This window comes from Paroedura picta, chromosome 2, assembly GCF_049243985.1.
Source record: "Paroedura picta isolate Pp20150507F chromosome 2, Ppicta_v3.0, whole genome shotgun sequence".
Lineage (NCBI taxonomy): Eukaryota > Metazoa > Chordata > Lepidosauria > Squamata > Gekkonidae > Paroedura > Paroedura picta.
The window spans coordinates 32921161-32932404 of NC_135370.1; the positions used below are offsets into that span (position 1 = coordinate 32921161).

Below are 11244 nucleotides of genomic sequence, written 5' to 3' on the forward strand. Positions count from 1 at the left end.
ACGGTTTCTCCTTGGGCACATTCCAAGATCCAAAGCTACCTTTTAGATCAGGAGTGGCCAAACTGTGGCTCTCCAGCTGTCCGCAGACTACAATTCCCATGAGCCATGGACATCTGGAGAGCCTCAGTTTGGCCTCTTCTGTTTTCGATGATCTATAATTGAAGTGCAAGACGGATTGATGAAGCTCGACAGGAAAACAGCTCCCAATGGTTTTCTGCTCTCCTCGATTCTGTTTCAGGCCTCAGTTCTGCAAACACTAAAGAAACGCATCTTGCTCATCAACGCTTTTGTTTCTGGTTCCATTAAGCTTCCTGGGATCAAGGAAGTCGAAAGGAACAGGGGCCAAAATAGGTGGTCTAAATGTGACATATGGGCCCACATTTCTAGCAGCTCCAGCCTGGGTAACGTGGTTTGACTCCTGTTCATCATGCCTCTTGAAGAAGGAAAGCTGTTTGTTGGAGGGCTCAACTTGGACGCTGATGAGCAAGGTCAGCATTTCAGCTCCTTTGGTCCTATTTCTGGAATTGTAGGGATCAAGGACAAAGAAACACAGAGATCAAGAGACTTTGGTTCTATCACCTTTGCCAGTCCTGAGCAGGCGTCCGATGCCCTCACAATGAGATGCTCTCACAATGAAAGCCATGAATGGACAGTCTGTAGATGGGTGCCAGATCAGAGTGGGCCACACAGGGAAATCTTCATGTGGATCCAGAGGTGGCTATTTTGGTAGAAAGGGGCGAGGCTGTGGCTATTTCAGAGGTGGTAGAGACAGAAGTTATGGTGGTCGCTATGACATCAGAAACGGGGTGGGGGTTATGGTGGCTCCTGGGATTATGGCAAAAGTCAGGGAGTCTATAAGAACTGCTACTCTTCAGAAAGTTCTTACAGAGACAGCTATGACAACTGAGCTCACATAGAGTAAAAGTCCTTCCTGAATCAAGATCGTCTTTCCAATGGTTGTATTTATAAAGCTTTTTGGAGCTTCCCTGACTTCTGCCTTCCCCTATATAGCTTTTTGTCACACGCAGCTCGAAAGCTGCCTGTACAAGATGGCCTATTTAGATTTTGCTCAAGAGTTTCTTTTTTTCCCCAATAGTAGTTTTTAAAGCATTTTTGAAATCCGGTTTTATTTGTCTTTCTCAGCCCCAAGTTTTCTTTTAATTTGACTTAAAGGGAGCCCTGACATTTTAAGATGCTAGTAAACTGGAAGCTGAGCAAAATTTACTTCCGAAAAAGTGCATCACAAGGGAGGGTGACAAAAGCAATCCACTTTAGTATCACAGAAAGGGTTAAATGGTTCGCATTGATCATAATAAAGTCTGTTTTACTGTATAGTAAACACAGGACTGCCGCTTTGAGAGGTTCTTGAAAATGTTTGTTTATATTGCCCTTTTTTTTCACTGGAAGACGTGTACATAATTCCATTAACGTTGCATTTGAAGTGGATAAGGAAGTTCCTGGACTGAGTTTTTGGCTTTACGAAGCCCATTAAAATGCCGTCTGAAACAAAACATAAAACAAATGTGACACGTGGGTCACAGAGAATAAATGCCAATGCTTGTGGAACTAGGTAGAAAAAACTGTCCTTGGCTCAGTTTTCTCCTTAATGACTGTTGCCATGACAAAAGTCGTAAACAGCCAGCCCTTACACACCAACAGAGAAGCCTAAGATTTGCCATCAGAATTACAAAGTAATTTTTATTCAGCCACCCAAAATTTAGCCACTCGCATGGGTACTTATTTATCTTCATTGGTTGGTAACCTACAACAGGGGTAGTCAACCTGTGGTCCTCCAGATGTCCATGGACTACAATTCCCATGAGCCCCTGCCAGCAAATGCGTGGAGATCAGTAGTAATGCAAGGAGGACTCCAGCTAGCACCTGGAGACTGGCAACCCTACCCCTATGTAGAAAGTTACGTGTTCAAAACAGAGCTCATCTCAAGTATGATGGAACAGTGGTCTTCACTCTGTATATTCACAAATATCATCAACCAAAAGAACTGTGTCCGCGGTTATCCCTAGCAGGAAGGTGTACCCTTTCCCTCTGGTGACAGTGCTCTTAAGGCAGCAATTGTCAACCACAGTCCCCATTGGGAAAGGGTCTTGCTCACTTTCCTGAAACATAGACTGGGTGCCATCATAGGAAACCGTGCTCAGAAGACCCCTGAGGGCCAGGTTAAAGAGCTACATTTGTCTGCCAAGGGTTCTGGTGAAATTCTCTGGCACAGAAAGAATTTTGTGGGCACAAAGTCCAAAGTAGGCATGGGTGGTTCAGCTCAGATAAACCGAAAAGTACGTGAATCAATGCTAATTTGGGTACTTTTTTGGACTCATTCAAGCCTAACAACCCCCCAATTCCCTGCATTCAAGTGCACCCCCCCCCCACGTTTTCTTAAGCAGCACCTGAGAACTGGCAGTCTTCAAGCAAAGGTTGGATACACACTTTTCCTGGATGCTTTAGGATGCTTTGGGCTGATCCTGCGTTGAGCAGGGGGTTGGACTAGATGGCCTGTATGGCCCCTTCCAACTCTATGATTCTATTATTCTATGAGAACGTGGGGGGGAGTGCGTTTAATAGCTGGTGATGACAGAGGGCCTGCCCACTCCCTTTAAATCCCTCCCCAATTGTAACCAGTGCATGGGGCACCTATCATCAGCTGACTGGCGGGCGTTCTCTTTCCCCCTCTTTTCAGGCTGCAGGGATGCTGCTGTCTGGGGGGGGGGCACAAGCATGCCGACAAAAAAACCCAAAATGTTTCAGATTCGGGCTGAATCAAAAGGTGAAGGGTTATTCATGCCTTTCGGATTCGGCCAGAACAGTATGATTTTAAAAAAAAAATTGCACATGCCTAGTCCAAAGTAGTAATGGTTTGATTCCTCCACATGCAACGAAGACTCCGAGATTTCATTTCAACTCGTGTCTGATGAAGTGAGATTTGAGTCTCAAAAGCTTATACCTTGAAAGGATTATTGGTCTCCAACTCTTTCACTGCCATGCCTTGCTTTGCAGTCTAACTCTTTTGCTGCACAGTTTTTGATGTAGAGCAATAAGAAAATGGAAATGCATGATTCTTCATTCTCATTTTGATTTCTCCCTATTCGTTCCTACTGTAAAAATTAGGGAAATGAATGGGATTCATTCAGTTTTAAAGGCAGTTCACGCCCCTGGTAGAGGAGGGGTTCCAAGGGTAGGGATAGCAGATTTTCGATGTTCACATCAGCTTGGTACAGTAATGTAATGTGTGAAGTGAATAATGAAAGATTGGGGCAAGGGTTGGATGTATTGTTGTTTCTCCTCCAGTTTGCTAGAACCTGGAGTCAGCTGTGACCCTACCACTACTTTGAACTGCAATATCTACGACCCCATGGTTGCATGCACCACCTGAAATGGATGGCCAGCTGATATTCATAGAATCATAGAATCATAGAGTTGGAAGGGGCCATACAGGCCATCTAGTCCAACCCCCTGCTCTACGCAGGATCAGCCCAAAGCATCCTAGAGCATCCAAGAAAAGTGTGTATCCAACCTTTGCTTGAAGACTGCCAATGAGGGGGAGCTCACCACCTCCTTAGGCAGCCTATTCCACTGCTGAACTACTCTGACTGTGAAAAACTTTTTCCTGATATCTAGCCTATATCGTTGTACTTGAACTTTAAACCCATTACTGCATGTCCTGTCCTCTGCAGCCAACGGGAACAGCATCCTGCCCTCCTCCAAGTGACAACCTTTCAATACTTAAAGAGGGCTATCATGTCCCCTCTCAACCTCCTTTTCTCCAGGCTGAACATTCCCAAGTCCCTCAACCTATCTTCATAGGGCTTGGTCCCTTGGCCCCAGATCATCTTCGTCGCTCTCCTCTGTACCCTTTCAATTTTATCGACGTCCTTCTTGAAGTGAGGCCTCCAGAACTGCACACAGTACTCCAGGTGTGGTCTGACCAGTGCTGTATACAATGGGACTAGGACATCTTGTGATTTTGATGTGATGTGATGTATTGTATGATCTCTGTAAGATTGGGGCAATTCAACCTAAGAGCTCGGAGAACGGATGATTCTAATTATTATTATTTATTAAATTTTTATACCACCCTCCCAATATGCCTAAGAGTCATACTAGACACACATGCTAAAATAGGTTTTAAAACACGAGCCTCCAACACTTAATGACATACATTGTGCTTGGAGACCACTTTATTGTTTTACATTTTTAAAGGAACGGATCTTTGTGGAGGGATGTTGTTATAGAGGAATGGACGAACAAGGGAATCCGTCTCTTTTTCGCAAAAATATTCCTTCTCCACTCCCTTCCTTGTACATTTATCACTGCCTCTGCTTTACAAGAGATCTGTATGTTTCATTTTGTGCCTGGGACTATTAAGATAATTGCACGCTTTCGTATTGTCAGAGGCAGTCTCCATTGTTCTTTCTTCTTAACATACCTTTGCAGGATGACTGGCAAATTTTAGCAGCAAGCAAAGGTCTAATATCATTTGTCTGCAGAGAAAACTTCTTATTGCTCTGTCTCTTTCTTGTTTTTAATGTGCAACCTGATAAAGAATTCTGTGAAATCTGAACACTTATTTGTGAACCTTAGTGAAGAAAAGCATGTAAGAGCAGCCGTGCTGGATGAGGCCTCCGTTCTGTTTCCAATCAGAGGCCCCACGTAGGGTTACTAGGCCTCCCACTATGGCAGGAGACATCCTGCCACCAACTCCTGCTGCTGTTCTGTATTGGTCTGTCAGCCAGCGAGAGAATTATAAATTTTAAAAATCACCACCAGCCCCATGGCATTCCATTACACCAGCATGATGCAGTGGTTGAGAACAGCGGCCTCTAATTTGGAGACGAAGTTTTGTTCCTCAGAATTCCACCTGATGCCTGATGGGGGAACTTGGCCCAGTTCTCTCAGAACTCTCTCAGTCCCACCTAGCCTTACAAGGCAGCAGTTCTGGGGAGAGGAAGGGAATATGATTGTAAGCTCCTTTGTGACCCCTTAAAGGAGGAGGAGGAGGAGGAGGAGGAGGAGTTGTTTTTTATACTCTGCTTTTCATAGGGTGTCAGAGGAGTGCCAACCAGCCCTGCTGCTGCCTGTCTACATTAGAGTCTATCACAGCAAACAACAACCCTCAAAGATGCCCCTGGCTTAACTTTCCCTATCCTTTCCTCCCACTCTCCATTGGGGAAATAACCATTGCACGTCAGCTGGCAACTACTGTGAAATGCTGTACACTACTCCAGGTCAGAGGCCAAAGTCTACGACAGGGGTAGTCGAACTGCGGCCCTCCAGATGTCCATGGACTACAATTCCCAGGAGCCCCCTGCCAGCAAACGCTGGCAGGGGGCTCCTGGGAATTGTAGTCCATGGACATCTGGAGGGCCGCAGTTCGACTACCCCTGGTCTACGAGATACCAAAAGCCATCTAGGAAATACTGCGAAATATCAGCTAAAAGAGATCAAAAATCCAGATCAAATGTTATGGGGGATCAAATGGTCTGAATCAATTTTGAGATGCAGGGAATTATTCTGAAGGATAATTCTTAGACATAAATTTCGGGGTGAGGAAGGCTTCAAATCTAGAACTCACAGGCCTTCCCTACCCTTCTCTTCACAGGATACTGAAATGAACTCTCAGGTGATCTGCTATAACTAGAATGCCATTCAATCTAATTAGTAAATTCCCTCTCCTCCTTCTTTGAGCTTCCTGCCTCATAAACCTTCTGTCATCAGCGGGAGTCACATGGCATACAAGGAAAGAGCTAATGAGAAACTTCCTTTGCCTCCAGGATTCCAGAGTGACCCAAAGCCATGTTGAAAAGGGTGAAAGGTAATTCGGCAGGCCTGTGGCTGTTTGGGAGGCCCTGAGGGGTTCATATTAGGGGGTTGCCCACAGAACAGAAAGAAAATGGCCACTGGCTTTCATGCCTCCCGAAACAGGATGCTGAACAGCAACTGGCAGGTCAGGCTTTTCATTCCACAGAGAGAAACCTTACCACAATGATTTGGGGGCAGAATTTGGGGAGGGAAGGGAGTTCAGAGGTTGCTGTACAGCCCACCATCCATTCCTCCAGGGAAACCACACTTTCTAGTCTGGAGATCAGTGGTAATTCAGCCCACCCTCCCTCGAGTTTGGTAACCCAGCAGGCTTCCTTGGGAGGTGGTGAGTTCTTCATCTTTGGAAATTTAGAAGAAGAAGAAGAAGAAGAAGAAGAAGAAGAAGAAGAAGAAGAAGAAGAAGAAGAAGAAGAAGAAGAAGAAGAAGAAGAAGAAGAAGAAGAAGAAGAAGAAGAAGAAGAAGAAGGTAGCAAGTTACAGTAGATGAGCAATAGGATTGTGAGTGTCCTGCATAATGCAGGGGGTTGGACTAGAATAGATGACCGAGGAGGTCCCTTCCAACTCTATGATTCTATGATAAGAAGAGGAGGAGGAGGAGGAGTTGGTTTTTATACCCCGCTTTTCATTGTCCACTCAAAGCGACTTACATTCATCTTCCCTTCCTCTCCCCAGAACAGACACCCTGTGAGGTAGGTGAGGCTGAGAGAGCCCTCACAGGACTGCTGAATCAAAACAGCACTAACAGGACTGTGACGAGCCCAAGGCCACCCAGCTGGCTGCATGTGTAGGAATGGGGCAGCCCTCGCGCTGAACCACTACACCACCCTGGGGACTGCTGGCTTGCAGAGCACTAAAACAACAGTGGGGGTACAGCGCAGGTCTAGGAGCTGTTTAACCCAGGTTCAAATCCCTGCTGTGCCGTGGTGGCTCGCTGGATAATCTTGGACCCGTCCCCCTAACGACTGCTTGGGATTCTTGGGTGGAGGAAGAGAAGACGGAGGGGGATGGCGTGTGTCGTTCTCTGGGCACCTTGGAAGAAAGAGCGAAATGCTAACAAGGGGGAGATGCTGCCGGATATCGGAGCCGTTTCTTGATTTCTGACCCAGCCGAAAGGAGAAGAGAACCCCTAAAGCGCTGCCAGGCGGCCTCCCGGTAAAGATACCATAATAGCTCATTTCCTGATCATTAATCCAGACATCATGCAATCAGTCAAAAGGAATGCGTTTCCCTCCGCAGCCCTTTCGGAGACTGCTGCCCTATTGTCACCAGTGCAAGGGACCCTTTGACTCAGCAGCCCATGTCTTCCTTTAATTAGAGCCAGCGATAACCAATGGTCAGGCTCGGTTTGCCAGGCACCATCGATCATTGCCGCGCAGCTCCCTGGCATCAATCTTGGACGCCGAGACAGCTGGAGAGGGAGGACCAGCGGGACAAAGGAGGGCATCTTGCGCATAAATGGAAGGGGCTCTGCGGTGGCCCCGGCCTTCCACAGCCGGGATGAACATCAGCGCGATTCCGGCTTTCCCGATTTAGTTCTGCTCCCTTGTTAAAAAACCGCACGGGGCGGGTTGCGGGAGGGCGTGGATGTTGCAGGGCTCCATAATAGCGGGCTCCCGAGTTTCCTCTGTCCCGCGAGAAACGGCGAATTGAACTTGAACTTTCAAGTACGTCAAGGTGGGGATGGATTCTAGGGTCAAATCCAAGTCACCGTAATTTTGTTCCAGCCACCATTGGGTTTGCTGGTCATAGAATCATAGAATCATAGAATCATAGAATCATAGAATCATAGAATCATAGAATCATAGAATCATAGAATCATAGAATCATAGAATCATAGAATCATAGAATCATAGAATCATAGAATCATAGAATTGGAAGGGGCCATTCAGGCCATCTAGTCCAACCCCCTGCTCTACGCAGGTTCAGTCCAAAGCATCCTAAAGCATCCAAGAAAAGTGTGTATCCAACCTTTGCTTGAAGACTGCCAGTGAGAGGGAGCTCACCACCTCCTTAGGCAGCCTATTCCACTGCTGAACTACTCTGACTGTAAAAAAATTTTTTTCCTGATATCTAGCCTATATCGTTGTACTTGAAGTTTAAACCCATTACTGCGTGTCCTCTCCTCTGCAGCCAGCAGAAACAGCATCCTGCCTTCCTCCAAGTGACAACCTTTCAAATACTTAAAGAGGGCTATCATGTCCCCTCTCAACCTCCTTTTCTCCAGGCTGGTCCTAGTTCTTTGATGGTGTTTTGGTTGTGGGATGCTTTGGGTCAAGGGAAGGGGGGCTGGGAATGTGCTTTGACGTCCTGATAAAGAAAAACAAATTAATGAAAGAGGTATTTTCTTGGGAGAGTGACCTAGTTCTGTCCTTGGGGAAAGGAGGTGGCAGAACATCGACCTGGCATGGAGAAAATCCAACGTTCAGTCCCTGCAGTTAAAAAGATCAGGTGATGTGAAAGAGCTCTGGACAGCCACTGCTGGTCTGACATTAATAGATGGTCAGAATAAGGCAGCTTTGTGAGGTCAGGAACATGCCAGGAGGGGCTGTGGCTCTGTGGAAGAATTTCTGCTTGGCATGCAGGAAGTCCCAGGTTCAATCCTTGGCTTCTTCCGCTAAAAGGGTCAGCTGGTAGATGATGTGAAAGTCATAAATTTTTCTTCTAACCAGGCTTTCTCAACCAGGGTTTCATGAAAACCGTGAGGTTTCTTGTTGGCCCTGGAAGGGTTTCCTGAGTGGGTGGAAGTTAATTGATTTTTTATATTTAAAAAAATGTTAAACATTTATCAGGTGATATGACCATATATGGCCCTGTTGATCTCCCCACCCCTCCCAAAGCGACCAGGGATGGGCCTGGAGGGGGTGGGAAGGGAGGGGCCCTGGGTGGGTGAATACACAGCTATGCTTTCCAAAAATATTCTGCACAACCATCTCACTTCTGGGGTTTCTCAAAGCCTGAAGAATGTTTCAGGGGTTTCTCAATGGTAAAAAAGTTGAGAAAGGCTGTCCTAACATAACATAATTCGCAAGCCTGGGGTGAAAACAGGATGGAGGAGAAACAGAGAGGAGCACCTGAACTACTTTTAGGATGAATTGGGTAAATATTAAGGTGTGAACTATGAGCTCACTGGCAGCAAAGCACTATGGGCAGCAGATCAGGAAAGCCAGGGACAGGAAATGCAAGCCAAGCACCAAGTCATGGCAAAGCAAGAAGGAATAATCTGTACCACTGAGAGACTTTATTTCACCTTCTGGATGCTCCAGTTGCTGTGCCTGCAAAGAGAGGTGAGCCGACCTTGCGTTCTATGTACGTTCAACCAGCAGCAAGTGCATTCAAAAGGTGAGGGGAAACTGGCAGCTCCAGAGGGGGTTGTAATCCTAACTGCCCAAGCATCTAAACATCACCTGAATTATAGTATTACTAGGGACCAAGGCCATTGCATTCAGGAATACAATGGGAGCGAGATTGGGGAGGGGATGGTGGAAAAACTCTGTGGATTGCCTTTCCCTCCCCCCATGACCTGGAAAGGCGGCAGGCGGCAGTTAGGGTGGCGTGTCCCCAGCCGTGGTCAGGTAGCTTGGTCATCTAAAGGCAAGGAGCCCTCCCAAGGAGCCCCAAGGCCCAGGAGCTGGAGTCCCCCAGGCAAGGAACTCACCGGCAGGGGCAGCTCTCACGCAGCAGGGATCTGAAGCCTCCAAGCCTCGGAGGGAAGTGGAAGGAGGAGGGGGTGGTAAGGGGTGGGGGACGGAAGGCGATTGGCTGGCTGCTGGACACACAGGCAAGCTGGTGGGAGCAGGAGGCACTCAGGAGTGGGTCAGCCACCCTGATTGGGTGTTAAGCACTGAGTGGCACAAGCCATGAGACCAGCTCCTCCTCCAAGCCCTTACCATAAATATATTATGTGGAACAGATGGGGATTATGATCCCTTTCCCACCACGCAAATTGTTAACTTTGACTTATCTATCATTCTGTTTCAAGAGCTGCTTCAGGGGGTTGTAGGTTAGGATTGGCAAGTGCGACCATGCCTGCTTCAAAGCCTCTTGCACAAAAACAGACAAAAACTCCCTGTACCTAGAAAACCAGCCTATAAGGGTAATTTGGTGAAGTCAAGAAGGGTGGTGTATCCCTAAATAAAATAACTAAAGACCAGGTAAGAATCTGCTAAAGACCCTCATAAATCTCAGCAGTCCTACCAGACTAAAATTTGGGATTGGTGGCCTCTTACAGTCTCTTACAGCACAACTCTAAGCAGAGTTACTCCCCCCTCTAGATCTATGGGAAGGAATTGGTTCAGAAGGGAACAACCATCTTTTGGACTGTGTTATTATAGTCCCCAAGTTACTGCAGATGGTGACTTTTGGGCTCAAAAGTCATTAATAAGATTCTTGGCTGTTGAGGCTGGGGTATTCATTCTTATTCAAGTATTGGGACCTTTTATTTTTGGGGTAGACATCCCATCTGCTCAAGGAAATTGAAGAGGAAAAACAGTCCAGCCTAAGCAGAGATAGTCTTCAGCATCTAGGGATGAAGTGCTGCAGAAAGGACACTAAAGCTACAGTGAATTCCATTTAATAGTCATCCAATGTTGTCAGATCTGTGTGTATTCTTTATAAATCACCCAGTCCAGGAGGGGACAAATTCCAGCCATTTCTTTTTTAAGTTTCAGAAAGGGACCTGTATTCTGGTGAAGGAAAGGAAACAAAGGATATTTTAGCTGAAAAGATTTATCGATTCCTTAACCTGATTTGCATTGAAAGGGCAAAGCTGTTCACAGAGTGCCAAAAAGATTACATAAAAATAGAGATATGAAAAAAGTAACCAACAACACAAAACTGAGAGCAGCTAAGTGGCAGGGCCAAAAAACACTGAACCAGGAAACAGATATCAATGGCCAGCATTGCTGAAACAAAAATGTAGTTTTGCCTATCTGCAGAAAGCCAACGGAGAGAGATACAAACAGTTACCTACAACCCATTAGAATGAAGAATCTTGGAAGGTTGCTAGGATTCCTCAATAAACCAATTGCTTATTCCTCAATACTCCAGTTGCTTATTCAATATGCCAGTTGCTTATTCCTCAATACACCAGTTGCTTATTCTTCAATAAGCCAGTTGCTCATTCCTCAGTACACCAGTTGCTTATTCCTCAATAACCCAGTTACTTATTCCTCAATAAGCCAGTTGCTTATTCCTCAATAACCCAGTTACTTATTCCTCAATAAGCCAGTTGCTTATTCCTCAATAAGCCAGTTGCCCGCCTCCACAGGTCTTCCTCGAATTGTGCAGCCACAGAGAACTGTTGGGCATGTTTGTTGATGCATGCTCAGTTCACAATGCATGAGGGCCAGTGTTCTCCTGTGTGAATTATGTGAACCCTGGACATGTCCCAGAACTCCCTGGAAGACACTC

The 11244-nt window shown here is 46.3% G+C and overlaps 1 pseudogene; it reads left to right on the forward strand.

Annotated features, from left to right (window-relative positions):
- The first annotated feature begins 427 nt into the window (after positions 1-427).
- On the forward strand, positions 428-907 carry LOC143828631 (RNA-binding protein 3 pseudogene; annotated as a pseudogene).
- The last annotated feature ends 10337 nt before the right edge of the window (positions 908-11244 follow it).